At 42.5% G+C, this 11,023-nt stretch overlaps 1 protein-coding gene across 1 annotated transcript in view; it reads left to right on the forward strand.

Moving 5' to 3' along the window:
• Window positions 1–11,023, forward strand: part of PM20D1 (peptidase M20 domain containing 1) — a 37,111-nt gene that overhangs the window by 25,230 nt on the left and 858 nt on the right. The window lies entirely within an intron of this gene.

The following is an 11,023-nucleotide window of genomic DNA, read 5'->3' on the forward strand; positions in this document are numbered from 1 at the left end:
ACCTCTCCGTCCATCTGCCAGCATTCCTTACACACCCACCCCCTGCTTCTGGGTTCAGCTCTTCCCCCTTCTTGAGTTTGGGGACAGCCAGGTCTCTAATGATCTGTGGGATAACTGGGAGAAGAGTGAGCAGGGAACCCTGTCCCTGTCTGGTCTCACCACTCTCTTCGAGCATCAGAAACAATACTCTTCTGAGCCCCCGGAGTGGGAAGGAAGCCCTTGAGAGGGAGCTGCTCCAAATCCTGGCTCTGAGAACACAGAAATTCCAGCCCTGTGTCCCCTGAAGTTTTCGGGAAAGAGCAGCTGAAAGTGCTGGCCAGAACAACGTGAGCCCTAAGATTCTGGGCAGAATGGGACAATGAATCTGGGACTTTCCTCCACCCCTACCTTCATCCATCCTGCCACTCCCCAAATCCACCTTGAAAGAGCTCCAGCAGATCATCACAAGTACACCGCACACCCCCATCAAGGACTTAGCTCAAGCTTCTCACTCATACCTCCCTAAGGTTGGAAGGAAGACAAAATATTCATAAGCAAAGAGAGTAGGAACGGAAAGGAGTAAATTTTGGCTGAAGTCCCTTGATTTTGAACCTGAGTCGCTGAAAACTAGGCCATTCTAGACCCAGTATTCTTTTCTTCCAGAGGAAATAAGAGAGACAAAGTTCCTAAGGAAGAGTTGGACACTTCATTAATTTTTTCAAATTTTAAACCTAATTAAATATTTTAATAACAATGAAACTATTTGCACTTTTTGTGTTCAGTGTCCATGAGGCTATCAATAAAAAGGATAAGTATCATTTCATATATGTGACAGCTAGACCTACAAATGTAAGAATGCTATAAATTATGTAATACTACAAAATGTTCCTCAGCCACCATGTGCAACAATGTCGCAAATATTACACTAATTCATGAGTTCCTCCAAAACCAGAAATTGGGACTCAAAGAGGAGCAAGAAAATGGTCGCTCAGCACTCCTGGGAAATAACATGTCGTGTGGCAATCTATTACCGCCATGCTATCTGAGAGGAAGGACTTGACAAGTCAATTTTCTTTTCCCTTAGCTAAGCACTTTGACAGCTGAATTCCTCCCTGCACTCCAAAGCTACGTCTGTCTCCAAAGTTCACAGTGACACAACCCACAAACCTTCAGGGCATTTCAGATTTTTTTTTTTTTTTTTCCTGAAGACATAGGGCAATTTATGTAGAAAAGCGTTTCTCTGGGGCCTGAACTATGTTAGTCTTAGAAATATGTGTTTAGGGTGACAGGTGCTCTGTGCCAGCACTGAGTGCTGAATCCCAAGTGACAGAAACACCTCTAGGTTTTTAATAGATTTAGTTCTTTTGTGGCTGTAATCTATGGTACCTTCTAAAGCATGAAGCCCAGGGCAAGGAGCTCTCTTGACCAGGTCTAAGAGATAAGGTCTTATTTTATATACCCCATGGTGCCCAGTCGGGGGAATCAGGAAGGCCTCTGTGGTAAGGAGGTCATGAATAAGCTAAGACTTCAAGATTGAATAAGAGTTAACAAGGCAAAGAATTGGGGAGAATGGGTGGGGGGGTGGAAGATGTGCCAGACAGAATAGAGTGTGCAAATGAGAGACTGCTGCCTTCAGGAAACTGAAAGGAGACCTGTTTGGGCCTTGTAAGTCAGGATAGGAATTTTGGAACTTGACTTAGGGACAATGGGAAAGGGAAGAATAGTTAAGAGGTTATTTTTTCCTTCCTTCCATCTTTCCATCCTTCTTTTCTTCCTTTTATTCCTTCTTTCTAACACTTACACAGTGATTCCTCTATTCCAGGCACTGTTCTAAATAATTATATCTATCTATATCTATATCTAGATATCTAGATATAGATAGATTTCTGTGTGTATAATCATTTAATACTAATAATTACCCTAGGAAGTAGGCTGTTGCAATGTAACAGTTGAAAAATCGAGTCAGTGGATTGGAGAAAGATAGGTGTATTAAAAAGTTATTTAGGTTAGTCATTAGGGAAATGCAAATCGAAACCACAAGGGATACCCCTTCACATCTACTAGGTTAGCCATAATTTAAAAAGAGGAAAACAACAAGTGTTGGTGAGGGTGTGGGGCAATTGGAACCCTGGCGCCTTTGCTGGCGGGAATGCAAAAATGGTGCCGCTGCTGTGGAAAACAAGTTTATTGTTTCCTCCAAAAGTTAAACATAGAATTACCATATCACCCAGCAATTCCACTCCTAAGCATATACTCAAAAGAACTGAAAACACCTACTCAAACAAAAGTTTGTACTCCTAGCAGTACTATTCACAATAGCCAAAAGGTGGAAACAAACCAAATGTCCATCAACAGATGAACAGATAAACAAAATACATTGTATCCATACTGTGGACTATTAGTCGGCCATGAAAAGCAATGACACATGCTTCAACATGGATGAACCTTGAACTCACTATGCTGAGAGAAAGAAGCCAGACACAAAAGGTCACATATTACATGGTTCCATTTTTATGAAATGTCCAAAATAGGAAAATCCATAGAGACAGAAATCAGGCTAAAAAAAAAAGAAATCAGGCTAGTGATTGCCAGGAGCTAGGGGGAGGGGGGAGTGGGGAGTGATTAATGATTAAGTGGTTTCCTTTTGGTGTGATGAAAATATAACTAAATAGAGGTAATAGTTGTATAATATTGTAAATGTACCAAATGCTAACGGGTCGTATTTTTTTTAATTGAAGTATACTTGATTTAAAATGTTTCACGTGTACAGAAAATTGTACACGTGAAACATTTTTCTTTCATTTTAGGTTATTTTCTTTTTTCAGATTCTTTTCCGTTATAGGTTATTACAAGATATTGAATATAGTCCCCTCTGCTATGCTCTTTATTTATTTTATATATAGTAGTGTGTATCTTTTAAACACAAATTCCTAATTTATCTCCCCACCTTCCCCTTTGGTAATCATAAGTTTGTTTTCTATGTTGGTGAATTGTAAGCTTCCATTTTATTTATTGAAGTATAGTTGATTTACAATGTTGTGCTAATTTCTGCAGTACAACATAGTGATTCAGTTATATATACATTCTTTTTTTTTTTTTTTTTTTTTTTGCGGTACGCGGGTCTCTCACTGTTGTGGCCTCTCCCGTTGCAGAGCACAGGCTCAGCAGCCATGGCTCACGGGCCCAGCCGCTCCGCGGCATGCAGGGTCCTCCTGGACCGGGGCATGAACCCATGTCCCCTGCATCAGCAGGCGGACTCTCAACCACTGTGCCACCAGGGAAGTCCTATACATTCTTTTTTTTAATATTCTTTTCTATTACGGTTTATCATAGGATACTGAATATAGTTCTCTGTGCTTTACAGTAGGACCTTGCTGTTTATCCATTAACAAGTGAATTGTATGCTTTTAAATGATTGATTTTATATTATGTGAATTTTACCTCAATTAAAAAAAAAATCAATCCAAAAGAAAGTTTTTAGGAGGTGGAGCCAATGGATGGCACTTGGTGATTGATGGATGGTAGGGAGATGGAGAAACAGAGGAAGGAGTCAAGAATGACTCCCAGCCAGCTGACTTGAGCAAATAGGAGAGTGATTACATTTACTGAGAAGGGGAAGACTGAAGAAGGAGTAGATATCTAGGAGATGACGAGCTCCACTTCGGATATGATAAGTGGGAAGTGTTGAGGCACCCAAGTCCGGAGCTAAGAAGGAAAGTCTAAAACAAAGATATTTGGGAGTCATCAACATAGCACCATAAATTAACACTACAAGAATAAATGAGATTCAATATCTAAGGGTCTGATCAAGGAAGAAGAACCAAATTTGTAAATTTAAATTAGCATGTTAAAAGGCACATCTGATAAGGGACTGTTATCCAAAACGTACAAAGTACTCTTAAAACTGAACAATAAGAACCCAAACAACCCAATTAAAAAATGGGCCAAAGACTGACCTTAACAGACACCTCACCAAAGATCCACAGATGGCAAATAAGTAGGTGAAAAGATGCTCCACATCATATGTTATCAGGGAAATATAAATTGAAATAGTGAGGTACCACTAGACACCTATTATAACTGTAGGCCAAAATCCAGAACACTGACGACATCGAATGGTATTGGGGATGTAGAGCAAACAGAACTCTCTTTCATTGCTGGTGGAAATACGAAATAGTAGTCAGTTTGGAAGACAGTTTGGCAGTTTCTCACGAAACTAAACAAACTCTTACCATGTGACCCAACAATCGTGTTCCTTGATATTTACCCAAAGGCGTTGGAAAATTATATCTACACAAAAACCTGCACATGTATGTTTGCAACAGCTTCATTCATAATTGCCAAAACTTGGAAGCAACCAAGATATCTTTCAGTAGATGAATGGATAAATAACTGTGGTACATCCAGCAAATGGTATATTATTTAGTGCTAAAAAGAAATGAATAGGCAGAGCACAGAGGATTTTTAGGGCAGTGAAAATACTCTGTATGATAGTATAGTGAGAGAGATGTATCATTATACATTTGTCCAAACCCGTAGGATGTACAACACCAAGGGTGAACCCTAAGGTGAAACTATGGACTTTGGGCGATTATGATGTTGGCGTTGGTTCATCCTTGGTGAAAAATGTACCACTCTAATAAGTGGTGTTGATAACGGGGGAGGCTATGCACATATGGGGACAAGGGGTATATGGAAAATCTCTGTATCATTCTCTCAACTTTATTGTAAACTTAAAACTGCTCTTAAAAAATAATCTTTAGGGAATTCCCTGGTGGTCCAGTGGTTAGGACTCAGTGCTTTCACTGCCGTGGGCCCAGGTTGGATCCTAGGTCAGGGAACTAAGATCCCACAAGCCACGCGGTGTGGCCGAAAAGAAAATAGTCTTTAAAAAAGTAGACGGTGTCAGCAAAGGCATTAAAATTTAATATAAATTTTGAAACATAAAGCCTCTATGTTCAAGGACTTTGTAGCCTAGTTGGGAAAACAAAACCAACACATCAAACAATACGTCTTAAGTTGTGTAGCTTAATCATCAAAGACTATATTTCATCTTTCACCCTCCCCTTCTCTACATGCGTGCAACCACACGTTGAAAACTCTGCTGTTTCTGAAAATGCCACAGTCTCCCTTGTCTACCTGCCATGTCACTCTGTTTCCTCTAACTATAATGTTTTTCTCCTCTGTTTTCAAATCTTCTGGGCATATACTTAGGAGTGGAATTGCTGGGTGATATGGTAATTCTGCGTTAAGCTTTTTGAGGAAATATTGAACTATGTCCACAGCAGCTGCCCCATTTTACATTCCCACCAGTAAACGGACAAGGGTTCCAATTTCTCCACATCCTCACCAACACTTGTTATAGTTTCTGGTTTTTGCTCCTCTTTTTTTTTATGAGCAACCTAGTGACTGTGAAGTGGTATCCCTTGGGGGGTTTTTGTTTGTTTTTTTAAATTTATTTATTTGGCTGTGTTGGGTCTTCATTGCTGTGCATGGGCTTTCTCTAGTTGCGGCAGGCAAGGGCTACTCTTCATTGCGGTGCGTGGGCTTCTCATTGCGGTGGCTTCTCTTGTTGCAGAGCAACGGCTCTAGGCACGCAGGCTCAGTAGTTGTGGCACACGGGCTTAGTTGCTTTGCGGCATGTGGGATCTTCCCAGACCAGGGCTCGAACCCATGTCCGCTGCATTAGCAGGAGGATTCTTAACCACTGCGCCACCAGGGAAGCCCTCCCTTGTGGTTTTGATTTGCATTTCCCTAATCACTAACCTAAATAACTTTTGAATACACCTACTTTTCTCCAATCCACTGACTTGGTTTTGAGCTGTTATGTTGCAACAGCCTACTTCATAGAGTGATTATTAGGATTAAATGAGTCAACATGTAAATCCACACAGGAAGATTCAACTGAAGCATCTCCGTGTCTTTGAAGACTTCCAGAACCTTCCAAGTGTTCAGTGTTTCCTCCTATGACAAAGGCATATTGTTCTCATATGTAGCCTTGATTGAGAACCACAGGGTTGAGGCACTGTTCCCCAAACTGGTCAGATCATGGGAGTCATCTCGTGCACTAATTAAAAGGGTGGATTTCCTGGCCTGGCACCAGATCTTTGGAAACAGAATTTCCAGGAGAGAAGCCTGGAAATCTATATTTTAAAAGAAGTGCCCACAGGAGATTCCTATGACCAAGCCTGTTTAGGAAACCCTGGACTAGCAGACAATCAAAGGGCAGTAAACACAGAGGGCATTTTGAAACTAGATAATCTGGTTTGCAAAATATGATCTTCTTGCATCCTGTCCCTGGGAAGATCAAGCTTACTCATCTTTGGCTGATAACTTACTGCAGGAGTGCTTCCCCCCAGACTATCTCCCCACCCACGTCCATGTGACAGAAATGGTCCATCTTTAACACTTTGCAATTAGGACTGCCCTCACACTCTGTGAAGTCTAGACCTCAGTGTGAGTCCCAGAGAGAGCCTGAGCTGCCCCTTCCAGATGCCTAATTCTTGTTGGTGGCTCTTCCTCTTTGGTGAAATCATACTAGTCCTACCGTGTGTGGGAAATGTTCCAAATGCTATGGTATCACTAATCTTCACAGCATCTCTAAGAAAGAGAGTAGTGTCTCCATTTTTTAGATAATGGCTCAGAGACATAAAGGAGTTTGCTCAAGGTCACATACCTAATATGTGACTGACCATGGATTCAAACCCATGTGATTGAAAAGCTGTGGCACATTCCACTCTGCAACTCTGCCTCTCTCACAGATTACTTCATCTCCCCAGTTATAGCTCACCAGACTATTTTGCTTGCTGCTAACTCTTTCCAGTTATACCCAGTAATTTCAGAACTGCAGTTCCAAAATACCTGGAACCATCCAGCCTAAAGGAATCCAGGGAGAGTACCCAGGGGCCTTTGGGAAAGGAGAGCTCAGTTAGAGAGAAGAAAAGGGGATGGTGAGAGCAACTAGCTTTGAGCACAGATGGCCAAACTTCCCCATCCACCCCCATCACTACATCCTCCTAGAACTGAATAAAGCCGGAAGGGGATATCACCTTAGCTCAGGGCAGCAGGAAAGAAGTTGACCTCTGGGAGGGAGATAGCTGGGGAGGGGTTATAGCAAAGGGAAAAATGGGAGGGGGCATCCCTTCCCCAGCAGAAACAAAAGACAGAAAACTTTCCAGCCATGTCAGGCTAGCCTTGTGACTATACCATGCTAGTTAGGGGATCTAGGATTTACAGGGCTCTGGAATTTTATGATGTTTCAGGATGAGCATCCAGGTAGTTCATGGAGAAGCCATTGGTAGATAGCAGCTGTTCCTGAAAGAAGGCCAAGGGACCTGGAGGACCTCAGGATAGAAGCTAAATGAGCCATATATTAGAAAAGTGCCAAGCAAGACTGAAGAGGGCCGCCCACGGAGGTACTTCCCTCACAGGCTCCTCCACTGGCCCCTGGCCAGTGATCAACACCTCCTCCTTCCCCCGAATCCTCCACCCCCACCAACAATCTCATACTCTAAGTGAAACACTGTGCCTGCTATACAAGTGCCATTTCATGACACTTCATCAACCCCTCTCCAACTAAACTGCTAATTTTCTATATAGAAAATTCGGGAGCAGCTTCTAGCCTCATTGTCTTCTGGAGGGAGGGGATGCTGTGAGTTTTTTGCAGTGTTGCAAGGGAGCAATTTCTCTTCTGTAGTAATGGGAGTTGGTCAGACTTCTGACCTGCCCCCTGGTATCAGCTATAGCTGAAGGGGGAGAAGGAGAGGACAGTGGAGAGAAAGACAGTGACAGAACACTGTGAGAGAACACAACAGGCCTGGGGAAAAACTTCCTGGAGATGAAGGAGATGGCGGTGACTCAGTGGTCTTTCATCTTCACGATGGATATTACAGGCCATAACGAAGTTAAAGGCAAATCTGAAGAAGAAACTTCCTTACTGGGGAGATAAGAATGAGACCCCACAACCAGTCTCAAGGCATCTCCTTTGGAAAGGAAAAGTGTAGAAGAGGTCTCTCAACTAACAAGCTTTAAGAGTAAGCAGGAGGAAAGCAATTATACCCCAATAAAGATATTTTTTAAAAAGAGTAAGCAGGAGGGAATTCCCTGGCAGTCCAGTAGTTAGTTAGGACTCAGTGCTTTCACTGGCGGGGGCCCCAGTTCAATCCCCTGTTGGGGGAACTAAGATCCCACATGCCAAGCGGCTCGGCCAAAAGAAAAAAAAAAGAGTAAGCAGGAGTAGTGCCTGAGTGACCTTGGAGGCTCTTGTCATACAAAGGTCCACTGTGATGCTCAGAGACCCTTACTGTCTCCTTGACACCACCGCCCCCTCCACCTCCGAGTCTCTCCTGAAGGATCTGGCTGGCTTGCTACCTGCTTGTAGTTCCTGTCTTTTCAGCTGTGACCTCTGCTCCCTATATCCCTGCTTCTCTCTTCACAGACTGTAGCTATTTCTGCTTTTTTCAGTAGGGAAGGGCTGGGTGTCTTCCCCTTCCCAAGGTCACAGCTGGCTGGGTTGGAAGGAAATCTGCTCCCTCCATCCCCTTTCAGTGTTTGGCCCTAGGAATCAGTGCAACACAGGGCAGACTACCTGACTGAGTCTCATCCATTTCATCCATCATTCATTCCACATATTTATTTAGTACCTACTAAGTGCTAGGAGCTGGGAGTACACTAGTGATCAAAATATAGTCTTGTCCCAGTGGCCCCAAGGCTTCGGAAGACCCCAAAACTGGGGCCTTCTGTATGTATATACTCATAGAAATATTTGCAGTCCGCGTAACCAACAAAGAACTCATATCTGAAATGTATAAAGAAATCCTATAGGGCTCCCCTGGTGGCACAGTGGTTAAGAATCCGCCTGCCAATGCAGGGGACATGGGTTCGAGCCCTGGTCGGAGAAGATCCCACATGCAGCGGAGCAGCTAAGCCCGTGTGCCACAACTACTGAGCCTGTGCTCTAGAGCCCCTGAGCCACAACTACTGAAGCCCGTGCGCCTAGAGCCCATGCTCCGCAACAAGAGAAGCCACCACAATGAGAAGCCCGTGCACTACAACGAAGAGTAGCCCCCGCTCGCCGCAACTAGAGAAAGCCTGCGCACAGCAACGAAGACCCAACACAGACAAAAATAAATAAATAAAATAATTTTTAAAAAAAAATCCTGTAAAGCAATAAGACAGAAAGCCTAATAGAAAGTGGACAAGGAAATGGACCAAGTACTTGAACAGATATCCAAATAGTAAATAAATATAGGAAAAGGTGCTTAATCACTGGTTACCAAGGAAATGCAAATCTGAACCACAATGAGATACCACTGCACACCCACCAGAATGGCTAACATTTAAAAATCTTTATAGATTGACAGTACAAAGTGTTGATGATGATGTGGAGCAACTGGAATTCTAAGACACTGCCAGCAGAAGTGTAAACTAACATGAGCACTGTGGAAAATTATTTAGTAGCATTTATTGAAACTAAACATATAAACATATCCTATGACCCAGTAAGTCTTTTCCTAGGTATATATCCAACAGAAACAGAAACATAAGTGTACCAAAGGACAGAAACAAAACTGTTATAGCAGCATTATTGATAACAATCCCAAACTGAGAACAACCCAAATGTCCACCAGAATAATAGAAAAATAAATTGTGGTATATGCATTTAATGGTGATTAAATAAAATTCATATTTTATTACAAGACAGGAAAAATTTAAACAAAAAAGTTTTCTCTCCCATTTGGGCCTCCTCCTTCCCCTTTAGTGTGTATTGTGCATCTGTATTAACCAGACCTCCTTAGGAGATAACATTCCTTCTCAATCTTGTAAGGGGTCATGATGACCCACTACTTACTTTATACTGCAGATCGGGATTGCTGTCAATACTGTCAAAACTGTCAATACGTCATTTGGTGTATAAACCTTTGTCTCAAAAATGTATATAACTGTACTTTGACCTTTAATGGGCAGAACAGTCCTCAGAGGTTTCTGAAAAACTGTCTCCTGAGTTATAATCCTCAGATTGTCTCGAATAAAATTTTCTATTTCTTTGAATAACTATTGATTAATTTTTTCATCAACATCTGCAATGGCATACCATACAACAATGAAAATAAATGAGCTACTGCTACCACAACAATATGCATGAATTTCACAAACATCATACTGACACAAAATAGTACCAACTAAGGGACTTCCCTGGTGGTGCAGTGGTTAAGAATCCGCCTGCCAATGAGGGAGACACGGGTTCGAGCCCTGGTCCAGGAAGATCCCACATGCCGCGAAGCAACCAAGCCCGTGTGCCACAACTACTGAGCCCGCATGCCACAGCTACTGAAGCCGGTGCACCTAGAGCCCGTGCTCTGCAACAAGAGAAGCCACCACAATGAGAAGCCCGTGCACCACAATGAAGAGCAGCCCCCGCTCACCGCAACTAGAGAAAGCCGGTGTGCAGCAACGAAGACCCAACGCAGCCAATAATTAATTAATTAATTTTTAAAAATAGTACCAACTGAATGGTTTCATTTATATAAAGTTCAAAAGCAGATATAACATATGGGATTAGATAGAGGTTAATTTGGGAAGGAAGGTGGCATAGTGACTGGGAGGAGACATGAGGAGGGCTTTGGGGGTACTGGTAACTGTCGAATTCCTGATCTGGGTGGCCATTATACAGGTTCGTTCACTGTGTCGTAATTTGTTGATCTGCACACTTAGGATTTGTGCACTTTCCCATAGGTCTGGTATACTTCAATTAAAAAAAAAAAACCTCACAGGAAAGGGGGAACTTTCAGGGGGATAAAAAAAAAAAAAAAAGAAGGTGGGAAGGGAACAGAAGGCAGATCAAGACTTTACATACAGGTGGCTTAGCTGCAGCAAGATGAAAAGGGAGCAGGGAAGGCTGTTGAATGGAGCAGGAATTGTTTCCAGCCCCTGATTGAAAAGTCTCCAGATACATCAACCTTAATTCCCCACCCATCCCTACACCACCTACTGAAAAACTGATCCTTTGGAAGAAACCCAATGTTTCCTAGTCTAGCAGTTACTT

The sequence above is a fragment of the Kogia breviceps genome, chromosome 1 (genome assembly GCF_026419965.1).
Source record: "Kogia breviceps isolate mKogBre1 chromosome 1, mKogBre1 haplotype 1, whole genome shotgun sequence".
Lineage (NCBI taxonomy): Eukaryota > Metazoa > Chordata > Mammalia > Artiodactyla > Physeteridae > Kogia > Kogia breviceps.